The 20,482-nt window shown below is 37.5% G+C and overlaps 1 protein-coding gene across 2 annotated transcripts in view; it reads right to left on the bottom strand.

Annotated features, from left to right (window-relative positions):
- The window catches only part of BAI3 (brain-specific angiogenesis inhibitor 3), a 481,908-nt gene that overhangs the window by 104,649 nt on the left and 356,777 nt on the right, over positions 1–20,482 (bottom strand). The gene's annotated exons all lie outside the window — the stretch shown is intronic.

Raw genomic sequence — 20,482 nt, forward strand, 5'->3', positions numbered from 1 at the left:
GGCTAGTTTAAAGGCAGATGGTTCTCAAACGTCTGTCTGGGTTATGCCAGTTGGACCGGGAGATGCCGGATCTCCTGTTCTGATGGCTATTTTTGCTGAGGATTTTGGGGTTTTTTGGTTGTTGTTTTTAGTGAATCAGCCTTAGAAATTTCACCCTGGAAACGGCAGCATCAGATGCCTCCAACTCTTGCCTTAGCTCCAGCAGAGGGGTGGATTTCAGTACAGCAGCACACAACATCACCAAAGAGACACACGAGTTCGCCCTCCAGACATCACTCAGTCAACTCGCCTTTCCCTAGCTCCCTCCCCCTTCTCGATTTCTTTTTCTTGGGGTGGCAGCACCACGCTAACCCCAAGCCAAAGCGATCATTTGCTGGCACCTTTTGCCAACCGCCCCTAAACAAAACAAGATGATTAACACAGCCCCCGAATTCAATTAGACATTCAATATGCTAATGCAAGGTCTAAAACCCACCCCAGCAGAACAATAAAAATGGTATCAACCCACGTTTTCTTTGTGCGGGCAAGGAGAGGGAGAGACAAAAAATCATCTCTCCTTTTTCCTGAACTGCAGTGGGGGGAAAATAATTTCTACAGGAAAAAGGGGTTGGTTTCAACTGAAGCAAACCTATTATCTTTACATATGTTATGTTTAGAGAACAAGAATTGGGTTTCTTTCTTCTTTTTTCCCCTCCTTTCATGTCCAGGGAGCAACTGCAGTGACTCTGCTGCCGGCAGCAGCATGCGCTGTCAATTCCTGTCCATTTCACCTCAGGTCACTAAATGACTTGAAAAAGAAAAACAAAGGTGGAAGAAACAAGGTGGGGGAATAATAATTTCCAGTCCCTGTGATCACCCTTGTTTCACCTCTTCTGCCTCGACAATCCACCTTTGTGAGTGATTCTATATGCCAGGACCCTCACGCAAAGGCAGTTTATCCTAAGCTTGCTCTGAGAATCCAGTTCACCCCAGCCCACCTCGGCATTTTGCGCCACTAGTTTTTGAGCACACCCCAGATGTAACCCTTACGTACTGTTGTCTTCAGAACAGTATCCTGTAATAAACAAAATGAACAGCAACTGAGGGAAACAGTTGAGAGAAAACCACCAATTCTTCAAGCCACTAAAGCTATCTATTAGCTTTCCTTCACAAATTGTGTCTTTCAGAGAGCCATAGGCTAAATCAACATCCATTTTGAAAAATGTAGTTACATATTCTAAATTCTGAAACATTATCTTCTGGATAACTTAACCAATTTATTTTATTAGCTTTCCTGTCCCATACCTTACTGTGACACATAGTTAAGGCCAAATGAAATGCATTTATCTGTGCTGATTAAATATTAAAGAATGATAGCTTAAGAGAAATTGACATGTTTTAAAACAAAAGGATGGTATTATTCATCCTGAGAATAAGATTTAATATATTGAATTCACCCTATGCTTAAAAGCACTGAATGCACGACACATAGAGTTAGCACTTAATCCTTGCAGATGGTGTCCAATGCACAGAGTTAGACAAGTTCTAATTATAAAAGGTAGACAAACACAGAGACCAGTTTAATTTAAAACAAAACATCTGTTACAGTTATAATTATATTTAAATTAGTATAAATCATGAGCAGTCCACCAGGTTTAGAGGGGCTCATTCTGTTCTTCAAGTCACTCGTGCAAATACAAAATTCCAGTCATGCATTGGCTGAGCAGTTCACTGTTGTACTACATTACCAGGTATTACAAATACACTACATATTTTGCAAAACTTCTAGAATACTACTGAAAATTTTAGTGGAATTTCCAAAAGCACTCTGAAATGAAGAAAGTGCTCTAATTGAATTTAGCCATAAGACGTTCATTGACACGGCAGGAGCAGAGTCAGTCTAATATAGACACTTTTTACATTTCATTGTTCATTTTTTCAGTGATACACTTAAATTTCTTGCCTAGCAGTATTACATTTGAATATGTAACAGATGAAAATTCAGTGATTGAATATGGTCTATCTATCTTTTCTAACCAACGCAGTTAAAAATAAAAAAGGTCTCATTAATAAATAAATTTGTAGCCTGTTGAAATGATGGCTAACAGAAGCTGTGTAGAATGTTATACTAAGTCCACGAAGGGGACGGAATAATGAGCAGAATCCAGAAGAAAAGTATAACTGTAATTTGTTGCATGATGCTCATGCCTGCAGAACAGTAAATGTGTGATTACTAACTCACTCAGAGATGCTGGACATTTTGACTTGCCAACATAAAATCAGTATTTGGTTTTAGGTAGAAAGTAAATAAGGAATGGAAATATGGAGTTAAAACATGTATTGTATTTAGTACATCTCAATGCTACACTTTTTACGAAGTTCTCCATCTATGATGTGTTCCTTTTATAATGCAACTCTTCTGGGCCAATCAGAATCTATCCCATATTTGGAAGTTTCATTCCTTTTTGGTGTGATTTTCTTTAACTATGTGTCTAATGTTTAGGGTTATCATATGACTATGCAAAAGAGCACCTATTGTTCCTGTGGATCTTTCTTATTATGCAGAAAGCTATAAAGGAGTGCCAGGTACTATTAACAATGTTCTATTTATATCAAGAAAAATTATCAAATTGAAAATACGTAGCAAATATAGAGTTAGGTTCATGCCCATTATTGGCAATTTTGTACTGTTCCACTGAGCTACAGATGATTTAATCAGCCTGGCAGAATTCCCATGATATAAGTAAAGGAATTCCCAAGAAGCATAGATTCACCATTGCAGGTCCTGTGTCATCCTGCAGCTGAGGCAGGGGAAAAAGGAGGGGAAAGCACGGAAGTAGGGGAAAAAGGCTAAGTAGGCTGTAATTTGGGCCCATGGATCTATGGCTAATATGGCATAAGCACCAAAAAACCCCCTCAGCTCCAACATTTGCCTATGAGTGTGTCCTTCTCAGATTAGTTTTACAGTTAGAGGAATGCTGGATTGTCTTTTCAAAACCCTAATGTAAATTTCTTAGTTCTAATCAAGAATTGGGAACATACTGTGCAATGAAAATGATGGCCAAATGATGTACAGAAAAGTATTTTAATCGTGTGTGATATAGAGGAAATAATGTGATTTTTACTCTTTAATAATGTATTATGCAATATTGCCTGATATAAAAGTGATGCTCAGTACTGAAAACAATGATATGACTGTCTCAGATATTGAAATCAAAGTGTACTTTATAGGATACGAGCATTTTTGTAGAGTAAAAGAATCTTTCACAGACACAACTTCCAATCTGACATACACTGATGATCAAGCCATATTTGATATGTTAGCAACCGTGTTTTCCTTACTTTGCAGTATTTTTCTTGGTCTCATGACACGGTTTACCACTTACTATTGACATATTTTGTTAAAATGAATAATATACATGTCTTACTAATTGCATTGTTTTGTCTACTTTAACATATTGATGAATAAAAATCAGCTATGACACCACTGTCAAAACAACTCACTCAGTAAAGGACTTCACCTCATAACGTACACTGTCTACCTTATTAGTTTATTTTGAATAATTTTTTTCAAATGAAAGATTTTTTTTTTTTGGAGGGAGATGCTGTGAGGCAGAAAAAGGAAGTTAACAATACTGTTAGCTATTTTTTTCCATACTGGCAACTAGTGATCCAAGTAGTTGCCCAGGTTTTGATCATCATGATGAAGAGTTAACATCTTGGCTATACATACATGATAGTAGCTTACTTCAGTAATTTCTTCAATGATCGATATCTGTGCTTAAAGTAGGATGAGAAACCTTTTTGACTGTTAAGTTTATTACTTAAATAGCAGCAAGAAGCTGTTATTTAAGTATTTAATAACAGTTTTGAGAAAGCAAACTACACAGAAGTTAAGGAATTATAATATTATTTCTCCTGAGATAATTTTAATTCTCCCCACTCTTGGGTGTGTACATTATTATACATTTTTTTTCTGATCATCTAGGTGCTATTTTTCCTTTAGGACAGACTTTTGTATTCCAACTCTATTCTCAGTAAAGAATGACATATAATGATGAGAAGCACAGGGAAAATGCAGACATAAGAATTTTTTAGCCTAGCAAAAGATAGGAAATAAGCTCATGGCCCTTATGAGTAGCAGATTATGTACATCATTTTGCCTGTTCAGATGTGCTGGCTGGCACATTAGTGAAGATAAAGTCCTTCCAACACCTGCTTACTTCTTTACACCTGGACCTAAAATCCCAGGGAAGCCATAGGGAAGGCTCAACTGCAGGAGTTTCCTTTCAGTTGTGCGTGTCCATATGTCTGAGACATGACTTAACTTTTAGTATGCAGAATTTCTACTGTGATCAATCCCTACCAGTAGTATATGGCAACATCTGGTTTATCTCCACAGTTTTTCCTAAAGTAAAAAAAAAGGAAAGAAAGAAAGAAAAAGAAAAAAAAAAACCACAAAGAAAAGGTGGATTCAAACACACTTTGCTTAACAATGTCACACATAAAACTGTAGTTTAACAGAGTATTGTTTACCCTAAAATTGTTAATATGATTAACATTATGTCATTATGACTTAGGGCTTTTTTTCCCCTCACATAATTTAGAAAAACTAATGCATGAAATCATGGAAATGAAAAGAAACAGAATGGACAAAAATAGCTGCCTTATGACTACATGTCTAAAATACCGCAAATGTCCCCAAAAAGATGTCTGAATTTATGTGGTATCAGAAGAAAAAGCTGGGTGATGAATATCTTGCAATTGGATCTCCAACCACAATACTATGGGGAGTTCATTTTCCTAAAGAATAAGGCCGCTTTTCCAATTCAGGCATTGAATTTTTTATTTTTCCTCAATGACATACTTGTGAATTTATTTTTTTTGCCAAAGAAAGGAGAAATCCTTGAAAAATTAATTTTCTTGCTGACCTTTATATAAAAAATAAATCCTATTTGAATAATTTTTTTGTAAAACAAATGTGTATCTGGGCTGGAAACCAAGTTTTATTCCAACGTGATTTAAACCAGATAAGATATTAAACCCTAAAAAGTAGGTTTTATAACAGAGCCATTGTAGTTATAAGCATACATTGTTACATTAACTTTCTAATAATGTACAACTCATAGAAAGGTCTGAGGGAAGATCAAAAATTGCCTTGGTTATCAGTAGGGGAAGCTATGGAAGTGAGGATTAATGCTTGGGGGAATATTTTATTACTCTTTATAACTTTCCTGTCCATACAATTTAAGGTATGATCTAGCGCGCAGTATGCATAAGCTGTGTTGTGATCAATAGTTGCCCTGTCATTAGCATATTGCAAGTGTATCAAAGTGGAAAAGGAAAAGAAATTCTAAAGGACTGATATGATAAAAGTGGGATGAGACAAATACTAGGAGTTTCCTGCCTCCTACTGCATAGTTCTTGATTACTCGTGCTTTGCACTACTGCTATAACGCAGACTTATCACTGTTGGAGTTACAGGATCCATTCATGTTTTTTAATAACATCAGACAAACTCCAGTCATTCAAATCTATTTCTGTATTTTAAGGAGCCTAGTGGATGGACGTTTGAGCAAGAGCACTCTCCCCCCTTTCCCAAGATTACAGAGAAAATCTCCTAAGAGGATGAATATTGGTGCATCAAAAAAATTGAGGGAAACCAATCGCTTTCCATAGCTTCATCTCTGTCTGACCCTGTAGATGCTCTCAAAGAAAGTAGCATAGAAGTAAATACTGGGCGTTCCTGTTATGTACACACTGCCAAAGGATGTAGGTATCTGCTGACGATTTATGAGAACTATAACTTCCTTCCCCATGGACCTCCAGAATGAATGGAGCAGACAAGAGGCCACACTCCCCTTCCAGGATATCTTGTCCCAAGATGATGGTTTCCTGGAAACTACAGGAGGCAACAGAGTGATATTTCTTATTTTCATAAGAACAATAATTGAAGCAAACTGGTCAACTCTACTGCAAATTCTACAGTGAATTGCTGTCTCCCTTCCTTTCTGATGAGGTCTCATTTATTGAGTATCAGTTTGTACTCTAATTTTGTCTTTCATTTCAATACAGTTTTGCTAAGTTTGTTCACTGTGAAAGGAAGATGTAACTGATAATGCTGAATGACCAAGACAACAAGGACCATGTTACATTTTGCAAGCATGCATTACTTAACTGTGGGTATGTTTAGAGATCGGGCTCTTCATTTAAGTTGCTGTATGATGTATTTGGTTTCTTGGGGCAAAGTCGTATAGCGACTTGCTATGTTAAAATGTATATTCTCAAAGTTTGCAGTAATGAGTTTAGTAGCATTTTGGATACGTATAAAATTGCTCAGTTTCAACTAGGTTAATTTTATAGGATAACATTATCAGATATTTAGTAGAAAAAAAGATAGACTTCCACAAATATTTTATTAGCTTTCACTCCTCATGAAATCAGTAAAATCTTTCATATTTGTTTGTTCAGACTGTATAAATATTTGTGTAGGTTTATGGTGATCTAAGGAAACATTGCCATATAGTGTTTTCCCAATGATCAACTTGTGAAATCTTTCGCACTGTACTATTATTCACAGGGACTCCTAGCAAAAAGGTTCCTTGTAAATTGTATATTGCCAGGGGCTTGAAACGATTAGGGGCTCAGAGGTTTATCCTGGAAATTAAGAATGTCAAAGCTTGGATCAGGGTTGTAGCTGTCGTTAATGTTTCTTCCAAATGACAAGATTAGCAATAAAGCATAGTATCATTAGTTCAAGTTTCAAGGCCAGCTATGACCAGCAGGGAGAGGAACAAGTGTGAAAGGGAATTGATGAGAGGAAGAACAGAGGCTGGACTTCCATCACTGTTACTGTTACAACATCCTATTCTAAATTGAATGGCCAGGTAAAACTAAAAATAATACATGTACAGCCTCCTCAGAGAGTGCTTTGAATTAGGCTCCAGAGATGCCAACCATGAGGTAGGAAGAAAGTTAAGCCACAAAATGAGAATGGCAGAAGCAAACACGATAAGCAGTCAGGCACTGAAATGATGCTCATTGCTCAGGTTATGCAAAAGGGAGCTGAGTTCTCTTTTGGAGCTAGATGTGTACATGCTACCTTTCAAAATCTGAAGTTAGGTCTCACATCAAAGATATCCAGTGGAGAGTCCCCATTTTATCTAAAAATTCAGTGGCTGTGAGACAGAAGATGTGAGTTCAATTTCCTTCTCTGCATGAGGGGTGTTGGATAGATATTTTACAGCTGATCATCTAACCCTGGACTACAGTACATTCTTGTGTGAGAGTACCCTCACTCCTTCTTGCTGAAGCAGGTGCTCAGTGAACAGAACTATGCATTGGGCCAGAAGGTGAAGAAAAGCATGGACTTTGTAGCCATACTGCAGGAAGACAACGGTTGGCACCTGCATTCCAGTTCCTGCTCCACTCAGTATTACTCAGCAGATTGAGCAGTCAAACATCAGTGTTACATGTTCTCTGAAGATCCTCAGGTTTCATACATGTTCCTTCATATCTCAGCTGCATGACTAAGAACCCTCCTGGTTATCAGCTTCTCCTCCACTGCATCTTGTGAGAGCACCTGCTGCTCCTACACAATCCTATGTGTATCCTACTACTCTGTTACGTGTTGTGTTCTCTAAAGAATATGCTGTGGAGCTACAGCAACTGGAGCTAAGTTGTCTCAATGGCCAATTTTATAGACAGAAATAAAGACTTTTTTCTATCCTCTTGCACTTTGAAAACAAACTTAATTCAAGCCAGGCTGAGATAAAACAAACAAACAAACAAACAAACAAACAAACAATAGGACACCGTTACAAATTTTTATAAAGACACAAACAAAGAAATAAAATAAAACTGACTTTTGCTCTACTGACACTGGGATTATGTGAAGCAGTATCTCTCCCCTTTTATCCAGATATTATTCTGAAAGATTTTCTAAACATGCATTTCAGAAAAAGTTCTATTTTCTGTATACGTTAGGCCTAAGGTTATGTCCTTTTCCTTGCGTAAGACACTTGCTCTTAATAGCCAATCCTCTTTTGTAAGTCCTCCCCAGGAGTCTAAACAGATCTAATCTGTTTTTCTTCAAATAGATTGATTTCTTTCTTATTCGGGAGATAATCTGGCCATCTCTCCTAATTAAAATCAGTATTTTTTTCTTCCTTAGAGATGTCTCTCTGATAGATCAGATGTTATCTTGTGTACCTGACTGGCCAATTAACAACTGTTTCAATAAGAGTAATGCTTATCTCCCTATTCTCTCTTTGGTAAGTCAGAGTGCACCCTGACTGAACCCGCACCAAATCTTTTATTATTATTAGTCTGCACATTAAAAACACATGATACAAATACCTCAATAGGAAAAAGGCATATAGCTTGCTATTGGCTCTTGACTGAGATCAGACACATACTAATTAGCCAGTTTGAGGTGACAAGGGGTTTGTAGTGATTGATGCTTAACATCTTCGGTTGGATATCTTTTCTTCAGTGAAAACCTTAACTACAGATTGTAAAAGTGAGTAATTTTTCCCTTTCAGACAATCAGTATTTAGTTTTAATATGAAAGAATAAGACTAAAGGTAATCACAGGGAATTAGAGAAGCTTCCTTATTCCAAAATACCCTACAGCCTGGAGATTAGGTCATTCCTCCTGAAAAGGTTCTGAATTTTGCAAGCACAAATGAGACCCGTGGGTGAATTTTCTAACCATTGAATTATTGGACAAAAGAACTATAGTATAGGTCTTCATACATGTGCTGTCCATGTTTTATTTAGCAACAAATTCACTGCTAAGTCAAGGCCACAGTCAAGAATGACACAGAGATGACCTGTTTACCTATCTTGATGAGAGTTAATGCTGAGGTTCTTCTGAGCATATTAGAATGAAGCCTTGGTGGCCAAGCAGCTTAACATAAAACACATAAGAACCTCTGGATTTGGGATTCTCCAGAGTTGTACAGTGACTGGAAAGGAGGTCTGAGAAAGTCCATTAAGGATTGAAGTACCTATAGTGACATGTATCTGCCTATCTCATACAATGACTGAGACTTTAAAATGGGGCAATGCAACAAATCTATGCAAGCAGTTGAGATGCAGTAACTTTGTATATGCCTATCTGATAGCAAATGTAATGCAATATAGCTAAACACAAAGCTTTCTTACAGTGTTGTTTACGATCTGATTAAGAAAAAAAACTAAACAACCCAGATGTTGCTAAAGCTGATAGATGCAAGCTGTACATTGAAAACTATAATTCGTGGAGCTAACATTATAAAGTAATGCATCTTTTTGTCTTAATGATTTTCACTTTTTTTTTTTAAGATGTATGAAAATCATTGTGATTACAGAGTCAAATAAATTCAAGTACAGATTTAGGAAATGGAAGCTCTTTTGTTAAAAAGAAGATGTAAGAGGCACTTCCTTAATGTATACTTTAGACTCTTCTGAGCTGGTCTTAGGTCTGATATTCTTGCCTTTCAGTAAGGCTTATTACCTTAACATATATTAACGTGGCTCCTCAGCTTCCAGATTCAAAATGGCTTGAATGTAGCCACTTTGGAGTGCAGTTATGTGAACTACTGCTCATCTGAATCTTCCTGAGTGGATGTATTTACTGACCAACTGCCCAGTAAAGTAAATTACACTTAATTGACCCACTTTTTAGTACCACTTTACACTTATGTAATGGTAGTGTTGCCTAAAACAAACTCAGCTGATAATGATAATTTCTGGAGATAACACCTAAACAGTTACACTGTGTTTTTTGCTAGGAGTGACTAGTACAGAGGCTAGAAGAAGGAGGTGTGCATCACGCTGTATCACAGCAGATGAAAACAGATGCTTCCATATTTCATCTGGAAAATGCTGGGAAAAAGAATGAAGGTCTGCACTGTGCCATGTCTGGACAGTAATCTTTATCTACCAGGGATTGTGCTGACTCAATAATATAAGGGCACGTGTTGCAGAGGAGGCCACTGTGGTGCACAAAGTCCAGTGGATTCTGTGGACATGCTCTGAATTTGATCTGCACATGTGCAATGTCTGATGCATCCACAACACAACAGACAATCTGCATTTGTAACAACCGTATATCTGGAAGTCCCAGAAAAATTTACTGCACTGAACAGTGGCAATACAGGATTTAAGTCCTCTTACTCCTCTGGTAAATCCATTTCAGCTAGTCACATGTCAGCTAGATTGTGTGTTTAGACAAATGTGACTGATGGCATTAAAAATTATATCAATTGGTTAAGAGGTTGGATAAGTGCTTTTATTTCACAATCTAAAAAAAAAAAAAGGGATAGAAGACATGTTGGAGAGTATGTGCCTTATCTAGATGCCAAAAAAAGCCTGTCTGAACAAATGAGAAAAGCTAGTAACCTATCTACTTTCTTCCATCTCCTGATAATATTTTTTGTTTGTGTGTGGCTTCCTTGTGGGAAACAGCACAAGAAGAATTCCCGATGCTCTGCAGGTGCAGGGGTTGTAATAATGGGCTTGTCTTCTGTGGACTGACAAAGTTGGTGTACTGTCTGGCCTTCACGTATGGTAGAAATGGACCGAAAAAAGTGTCCCAAAATAATCAGTGTTAATACATTAATGGTCTACCAACGTTACATAACACCTTTCAACTGAAAGCCTTAAAACACAGAGATGGACAGTGTCATCCTGAGTCTCAACACTGGGCACAGGAAAATTAAGAGACAACCCTGGGACTCAAGGCCAAAATAAAAATGCAAAGGTAAACTGCTTCTAGGCTGAAAAGAAAATGCAACCAAATACAGTGCTATATTTGTTTCCTTCTATCTCTGTATGGAGGTCTCATATACTATTTTTGATGTTTACAACATTACATCGTATAGAATATTGAAAGTATATGTATCTACAAACATACACCAGTAACATTATTCGGTTAATGTTGCAGTTTTCGCAGAATGAAATCAACTCTCATTGGCATGAAAGGCGTATCACAAGCTGTCTGTCTGTCTGTGATATGTCACATAGATGTGGCATGTTTTAGTTGAAAACTCCATCTCTGAAATGCCTTTCCCTTCAGTCAGACATAGTGTTGCAAGTAGAAATTGCTACAGCGTCTTCTTAAATTCTGAAGTAATTTGCATTCTGTTATGTTCTCACACTACTTGATGTTTTAAAAGTGCAATAAATAAAGAATACAATTAATTTAGATTACATTTCTCGATCTGAATTATATACCGATTATTTAGTACATGAAGCTTATTAGCTAGAATATATCTCCTAGAAATTACATAATGATGAGTGCAATTGCAATCATTGTCTGTGCATATATAGTATTCAGGGAATGTCATGCATCCACTTCATGTCAGTGCATGCTGTATATTGATTGGACCTGTCAACTTCAATGGAGTATCCTCAGAATAACTCACATCAGAACCTGGCACTATATTTTGATCTCTCAGACAGCTAAATGATATCTAAAATTACACAGAAGCAAACATCTTTCTATTGACTATGCATTGGAGAAACCTCATGTGTTTATTTCAATTCAAAGGTGCTAGAGCATATCAAGCACATGATGTGTTCTTCAGTTATATTAGTTTTCAGCAGGGGTTTGGAAATAGCAAAACAGAAAATATGACTATGCCACTCTAAAAAAGTCTATGGTATGCCCACATTTTGAACACAGTATGCAGTTCTGATCTCTTCCTAGCTCAAACAGATCTAGTGGAACTAGGAAAGCTATAGGGAAAGGGGATGAGGTGACAGAAGATATGGGACAGCTTCCATAAGGTAAGTCCCTCCAGTCTGGGTAAGAGGTGGTCAAGGGAGGTCTGATAAAGGTCTGTAAGAGTGCCACGGTGAAAACGAACCAGAAATGATTGTTTGTTGTTCCTTGTAATATAAGATCTAAGGGCATTAAATGAAATTATTAGGCTGTATATTCAAAACAAAAAATAGGAGGCATTTTTTCTCACAGGGTGTAGTTAAACTGTGGAAATCATTGCCACAGGAGGTTATAAATGACAGAAGATTATGCAAACTGAAAGAGTGATCAGATAAATTCACAGACAAAAATATCTTTTAAGGCTACAGCACACAACAATAAAAAATCTGACTGTACATCACAAGCCTGTTGGAATTTGGAAGGCATACTAGGGGAATTTCTACTAAATGAGTACCTTGTTCTTAAACACTCTTCTAGGCATCTGTTAACAGCCACTGTGGCAGGCAGGATTCTGGGACTAGATTAATCTTTCACCTGTTCAGCCCAGCTTATACTTTAACTATTATTCCTGGTTTAAAGGTTTTGCTTTCAAATTAATCACATTTCAGTTTGCTGGTTGTTCCACATTGCATATGCATATTAAACCCAAAACATAATGCTGAGACAGCAGTATCTTAGCTGAGCCTCAATATAATGTTGAGGTACTATTACACCCTAAAGTTACCAATTGAATTTCTTGGCATCACATAAGTGGACATTGAACAGGATTAAATCTTTATTGCTTTGCATTAACATTTTATCTCATATGAGAGAGAATTTCTTATTTCCTTAATTTTATAGTGTAGAATTGGGATTTTACAAGTGTACTCACATCCTGAAATATGTCATAGTATTCTATCAAGATAGATAGAATATGTATGTGTGTGCGTGTATGTATATTGTAGACATAGATAATAGGTGTTGCAATGGTGATACTTGTCATTGTATCTCATCTGATTTTGATACACTTCATAAGGTCTACTTTTAGATTTACCCTAATGATGGCTTCTCGTTTTCTATTCTGTGCATGATCTTAACTGTTAAGCACTTCCTTACAAAAATATTTGCTTCTTTTTTTCACAATGTTGCCTTTCTCTACATAAAAATATACCTCCTGACCCTTAGAATGGTCAAGTTTTAATCCCAAGCCAGTAACATCTATTCTGTATTTTAAAATGTCACTGCTTTTAAGTCCAATACCTAGCAGTCCTGCAGGGCTAGAGGCAATAACTTGTAAAGGGATAAATTCTCAACTTTGCAATTGGACACACAGACCTTGCTTCTGAACCTGTAGGGTTGTCAGCTATCAAACTTTGAAGTAATGACATTTTAAAGAAAATGTACAAAGGAGTTATTTTATAGGAACAGAAAACCATTTTTAGCTTACTTTAGAAAGTTTTTATTGTTCTTTTTTGCCCTATGCTTTCAACGAGTAAGATATCTAGTTTTACAGGTGGATGTATATGAAAATAGTACTAGTAAGTGCTTTAAAGAGTCTAACTTATTCTAAAGGTTATGATATAAATCCACATGAAGATATTAGCACTTGTGGAAAAATGGAGGAATCAAACACTCAAGGTCAGAAATACAGAAACAATGGCCTCAGCTGCAGCTTCTCTTATGGTTATGTTTTAATGTCTAGTGTCTTTTTATCTTTCCAGCCATCTTACATTAAAATTAATTAAAATAATTGCAGCATTAGTTGAATTAAGCCATCCTTAATTTTCAATGATATGTTAATTGGAATTGCAAATTGGAATTTCTTACAGATTCCTATAAAAGAGTTATAACAATACTAGTACTAGTACTTTAATTCTTGAGGAGATGTTAAAAAAAAGTCTGCTTTGGAAAAATATTAGTTCACTTGCTTTAAAACCACAAATATTTTACTGCTCCATAGTTCTAAGTTTCATAAATTCCTAATTTTGAACTCACTTCAATATATATAAAAATAAAAATTAATAGATTTTATACAGAATTAATTCCACTTCTACTGAACTAACTTCCCTTCAAAGTTTGGTTTGTTTATAACTTTGGCAATTTTAACTCTGGAATAACTTTCTCTCTGTGAAAAAATTCAGATTTTCAGAGTAGGAAATGGAATTCAGAAATGCCATAATCCATTGCTTCTCTAAGACCGTGGTTCAGCATAATATTTAAATATGTCTATAACTTCTTATGCCAGTGATTTCAGTAGATTTACTCATATACTCAAACATAGTCACATGCTCAACTTTCTTGTAAAATCACAGACATTTCCATCTCAGTATTACAAAATATGGATGAATTAAGCCTCAAAATAGGCCTTTAAAGTAAGTAAGGATCACTGGTCACATATTCCAGATGGCAAAATTCTATGCTGTTGTACTAGATAATCAGAGCAGATCCTTCTGTCCTTTAAATCGTAACAAACTTTAAAAAACGTAAGGACTATGCATATTACATTGTAACTTAGGCTATAGAAGATCTTTCTTCTTGAATTAATTACTCATGCAAATAATTGATGATTATAGTATCAGTATAGTTTGTATTAATAATATAAATTATTATTCATGAATAAGCTCATACTACATCAAATAAAAAACTTTAAACAGATTTGTGTTAATTGAATGTCTTTTGCAACACTTAGCAAAATTAGGAATCAGTTCCAACTCAAATGCAAATAATAATCATAATCACAAAAACATAATTCTCTATCAAAACATGTTTTAAATGTCCCTCTGTACATATAAGGTAATTCCTTTCCGTTATCAGCCCTTCCCCTCCAATTTCTAAAAGAAAAATGACTGATAATACATCTTGTCATTTCCATGACCTAGCGCTGTTTAGCTTGATGTTTCTCAAATACTACAGTTCCTAAGAGAAGTCACTTGAAGTCCAGAGTACCTATACAAGGTCATGAGTACGACTTGTGCTGAATATCCAGGAAAAGATTCCCCTTTATTTACTTATCGACAACATCAATAGGCAATTAAATATTTGCTAGTAGTTGCAAAAAATGTTTCTTTGTTAAGCGAAGTTCATGCTAACACTGTCCCACTTAATTGTCAGTCATTACTGTTCAATGTCATTGGAAAAGGTATGTTTATTGGGAGAAATCCCAGTACAGGTCCTGGCAGAAGTCAGCAGACTGCAAGAGAGATCATGCTGCAGTGCTTTCTACCTGGATACCATAGTTCTTCCATGAGTGAAACCATGTGAAACTCATGAAATGTTTCACTGCCTATGTGAAACCGTTCAGCTGGAGAGAGTTCCATGGAAGTAGCTACTAGAAAAATGGATGCTCACATTTGAGAGAAAATGTTATTGATGCAGCTGCCCTTGTGCTACCCATGGTGTAAAAGTGAGAAGTGTGGCATGAAAGGGAGGACTTATTGACAGGGCATTGCTGGGGATACAAGGATGGGGATGTTCAAGAAGGATCATGGCCAGGATACTGCAGTAGCCAGGAGGAAAAGAAACACTGCGGTACTTGAGCTGGGTGTCAGGAAAAAGGGAAGCTTATTGCATAATGCCTCTGTGTGTATTCTGTCCAACAAATTCTTTTATGTCTGTACAAGGCAGATGGCACTTGAATTAAAGGTTCTGTAAACTTTCCCAAAACATCTTTGTGATTTCTGTGTTCAGCATGTTTATGTATCTCCCCCTGCAAATTAACAGGTTTTCCAATATTTTACCCTTATTTAACAATGATGCATGGGAGCTTCTGCTCCATGAATAAAGGGCAAATCCAGCACCACCTGCATGATGTTAATATGCGTTTTGGTCAAGCCTATAGGGACTATGTTATATACAAAGTGTGATGGCAAAACTGAGGAATGGGATAAGAACATGAGGGAAAATTATCTTGGACATGAAGAATAAATATTTAGGTTTTTATGATAAATAGGGTTAATACCAATTTTTGCTTGTAATTGCATTACAAGCTTATGTTGCAGAAAGACATATTGATTCATCTACTATATTAGGAAATATTTTTAAAAGAGCTGTGGATGCCCCTGATTTTAGTATTTTCAGTAGTCAATGCAACATCTTAACATATTTGATTTTTTTTCCCCTTAAAACAATTTAAAAACGCATCAGGTCCACTGGGGGCGGGGGGGGCGGGGGGAAGTGTTCACACAGAGAAAAACTGCAGCAAATTGTTCCTTCTCCACAAGGTAAAATAATTTCTAGAATGAGTTATAGAGATATGTGCTTTTTTTGTCTGAGGCCAATATATTTTTGATAGATTTCTTCCAGCAGAAAAATAAATATTAAAAAGGATTTTTTAAAGTTAATTAGAAAAAAATAACAAAACGATTGGAATAGGAATTTATCTCAAATTAAGGAAAAGAGGTGTGTTCATAAGCACATTTTCCTCAAAACACTTAATTTCTGATTTAAACATAAATTGATGTAGACTTTTAATCAACTCTGTAAAAATTACTTTAGAGAGAAATGTAAAGATTCAAAAAATAGCTGCAACATTAGACTTCATCGGTGCTTCAAAAAACAGTCTGCCATTAAATGTTGTGTTTTCCTCTCAAAATTAAATTGTTTACAGAGTATTTTTGTTCCTTAAACTGACAAAAGAAACCTTGATATACAAGACATATCACTGTTCATACAACTGAGATTCTGAGCACACACAGAGTTGTGTATGCAATATTATACATGTAGATAGTCCCATCTTTACATATATAAGTCACTGAAGGATCTGGTTCTAATGCTACCATGTATATAAAACTGTGGTTTTGCCAGCTGAAATGCAAACGACAATGGCAACCTGGTTTTAGGTTGCTTACTCCTGTAGATAGTGTCATAGAATTTGTATAAAAATTTTTCTGAGTATTTGCTAATGTAGACAGTACACAAGTCTGCTTCTTTATCTGTACTCGTTTTTACAGATTTCCTGTGAAATTGCTGCCAGAAACTACAAAGGTCACATTAAAATTTTGTGAAGGTGTTTCTGGGTATGTTGCCTCTGCGTCCATGAGGCAACATATCAAACACTGCCATAAATGCATGTACTGTAAACACTGCTTTCCATGACAAGTAAGTTATCATATTAATGAAGGGAAGAGGCCTCCAGCTATCTTGTGACTCTACATTTTTCCTTTTACCCGTTTGGAGTCCTTTCATGAATGTGCAGCATGCTCTATATGCTGGAGGACTAGAATCATTGTTTTAACTGTTCCTTTTTTCTTCTGGGTAAATGAAAGGAGGTTGTTGCATAAAAGAAGAGACAGTAAATAAAATTACCAAAGCTTTCTTTCGGAAAAGCAAATTCCTCACTACCTCCCAAGGGAATTATATGAAGAGCTCATGCAAACAGATTGTGTATATTTTTATGATTCAAGCTATGAAGTTACAGCCACATATGGTATTTCATTTTGTATTCACTATCAACCACAATTGCTCCTCTTTCCAGCTAATCTTTCATCTCTGCAACTCCTCTTTGGAATCTCATTAGATTAATAGGTCACTAAAACATTGTTTGATCATATTTCTCAACCACCTTCATCAGCTTATGAGTCAACCCTGCAACATATGAAAGCAAGATAATTTTTGCACTCACTTCATCTAACATATTTTAAATATTTAATGCTAAGTAAAGATCTATTCCTTCCTACCTTCCCTTCTGTGTCACAAGGTAGTAGGTATTTTAATTCAAGACTAATATGAAAAACAGCAAACTACTAAATAGCAAACCACTACTGTGGTGAATTGAGTTAAATCCAGTCACAGGTGGTGTTCCCCAGGCTCAGTACTGGGGCCAGTTCTGTTTAACATCTTTATCAATGATCTGGATGAGGGGACCGAGTGCACCCTCAGGAAGTTTGCAGATGACACCAAGTTGGGCGGGAGTGTTGATCTGCTCGAGGGTAGGAAGGCTCTGCAGAGGGACCTGGACAGGCTGGATCGATGGGCCGAGGCCAACTGTATGAGATTCAACAAGGCCAAGTGCCGGGTCCTGCACTTCGGCCACAACAACCCCATGCAGCGCTACAGACTTGGGGAAGAGTGGCTGGAAAGCTGCCTGTTGGAAAAGGACCTGGGGGTGCTGGTTGACAGCCGGCTGAACATGAGCCGGCAGTGTGCCCAGGTGGCCAAGAAGGCCAATGGCATCCTGGCCTGTATCAGAACTAGTGTGGCCAGCAGGAGTAGGGAAGTGATGGTGCCCCTGTACTTGGCACTGGTGAGGCCGCACCTCGACTACTGTGTTCAGTTTTGGGCCACTCACTACAAGAAGGACGTTGAGGTGCTGGAACGTGTCCAAAGAAGAGCAATGAAGCTGGTGAAGGGTCTAGAGCGCAAATCTCATGAGGAGCATCTGAGGGAACTGGGGTTGTTTAGCCTGGAGAAAAGGAGGCTGAGGGGAGACCTCATCGCTCTCTACAACTACCTGAAAGTAGGTTGTAGCGAGGTGGGTCTCTTCTCCCAAGTAACAAGCGATAGGATGAGAGGAAATGGCCTCAAGTTGCGCCAGGGGAGGTTTAGATTGGACATGAGGAAAAATTTCTTTACTGAAAGAGTGGTTCAACATTGGAAGAGGCTGCCCAGGGAAGTGGTTGAGTCACCATCCCTGGAGGTATTTAACAGACGTGTAGATGTGGTGCTTAGGGACATGGTTTAGTGGTGGACTTCGCAGTGCTAAGTTAATGGTTGGACTTGATGATTTCAAAGGTCTTTTCCAACCTAAATGATGCTATGATTCTACTACAGGACGGTTGGAGGATGTGAAAAAGGAATTAACTCTTGAAGGACAGCCAAGGGCAGTCTGAACTGGATTATTGGGATTTTATGATGCCAAAACAGACCTAGCTAAATACCTGACATTTGGTTATATATTGACAAACTCTTGTGATCTGATGTTCTTCTATTCTGCTTAGTGTCCTAAGAAATATGAGACATTAAATATTCCCCTTCCTGTGCAAGTCAAATGAAAAACAAAAAAATATCTGTCTCTAGAGAGTATTTTGATAGTTTAATCCTCCCACTCAGGCATCAGGGCAATATCTAATTTAACACACACTGATGAAAAAGCAAAGCAATTGGAGAGAGTACAGAAGAGAGTAACAAAGAGGATCAAAGATCCAGAAAAGATGACCGATGAGAAAGGCTGTAAGAACTGTATATTTAATTGAGGGAAAGAAAACCTGAGAGGAAACATGACAAGTTTCCTTATATATAAGAGGTTGCCAGAAAGAGAAAGTACTGTCCTGTTCTCCTTTTCCACCAGAGACAGGAAAAAGAAGTGCTGAGCTTAGACTGAAGCAGAGGCTACTAGGGAAAACTTCCCAGCTGTAGGGACAGTAAAGCCTTTCTCATTCTGCCTTGGGGAGTCGTGGAATATTCATCATCTCAAGTTTTTAAGAGCAGGTTACAGAACAGTCTGCTGGCAATGGGCAAAAGGCCAAGGTAAGTGATCTCTTGAGTGACCTCCTTCATTACGTGCTACAAGCCAGTGATTTCTTCTAAAGGGACCTGTGTTTGCCGAACGCTTCTGAAAATGCTGAAGTGCCTTCTACTACCAATGACTGTAATAGGACTGTGCTGCATCATGTTGTTGTGGTCTAACCCCAGTCAGCAACCAAGCACCACACAGCTGCTTGCTCGCTGTGCGCCCCCTCCCCCGGTGGGATGGGGGAGAGAATTGGAAGAGCAAAAGTAAGAAAACTCATGGGTTAAGAACAGTTTAATAATTGAAATAAAATAACAACAACAACAACAACAACAATAATAATAAATTGTAATGAAAAGGCAAACAACAAAAGAGAAAGAGAGGAACAAAACCCAGGAAAAACAAGTGATGCAACCGCTCCCAACCCATCGGCTGATGCCCAGCCAGTTCCCAAGCAGCGGTTGCTGCTCCCCGGCCAACTCCCCCCGGTTTATGTACTGAGCATGATGTCATATGGTATGGTATATCCCTTTGGCCAGTTTGGGTCAGCTGTCCTGCCTGTGCCCCCTCCCAGCTTCTTGTGCACCTCCTCGCTTGCAGAGTATGGGAAGCTGAGAAGTCCTTGACTTAGTATGAACACTGCTTAGCAACAACTAAAACATTAGTGTGTTATCACATTATTCTCGTGCTAAACCCAAAACACAACACTGTACCAGCTACTAGGACAAAAATTAACTCTATCCCAGACGAACTCAGGACACGTACATTTGAGCACAAAATTGGGAACCGGACAAGGTAAATGCTTGGCAGTTTATCAGCGTGGCTTAGAGAGCTGGACTACTTTTTTTTTCTTTTTATTGTGGTATGCTTGTTTCAGGATTTGTACAGATGTGACCTATTAGATTTCAGAACTGAGTAGAACAGTTACACAAATGCAAATGTAAGATCCAAAGCCAGCTGAAGTAAGCAGAAGAGTTTCAGCTGGCTTTGATGGCTTTGGAGCAGCTCTGCAGCATTTGTGTGTGCAAGGTTATATGTGTGTGTGTATGTGTGCTGGGGTAGAGGAGGAAGGAGACATTTGTACAGCCACTTACCCTGACTTTGAAATGTTGGCTTTGTGTAATTGACTCAAGGGTGTATTCAAACTGCCTAATTTAGGAGTTGAAATTACTGTGGCATTTAGGCTCAAGACAGAAAAAGTGAAACTGCCTAATCTCTGGGGTGGACAGGCTCCCCATATGCCAGTGAAGAGACTTAATCTCTATGCTTATATGAAACACTTATTATAATCTGAATACATACTTTACAATCAAATTGAACATGTTTTTAAGCATTTGGCTTATCTTAAGCGCCTGAATAGTGCTTCA

This window comes from Pygoscelis adeliae, unplaced genomic scaffold (genome assembly GCF_000699105.1).
Source record: "Pygoscelis adeliae isolate BGI_AS28 unplaced genomic scaffold, ASM69910v1 Scaffold57, whole genome shotgun sequence".
Classification (NCBI taxonomy): domain Eukaryota; kingdom Metazoa; phylum Chordata; class Aves; order Sphenisciformes; family Spheniscidae; genus Pygoscelis; species Pygoscelis adeliae.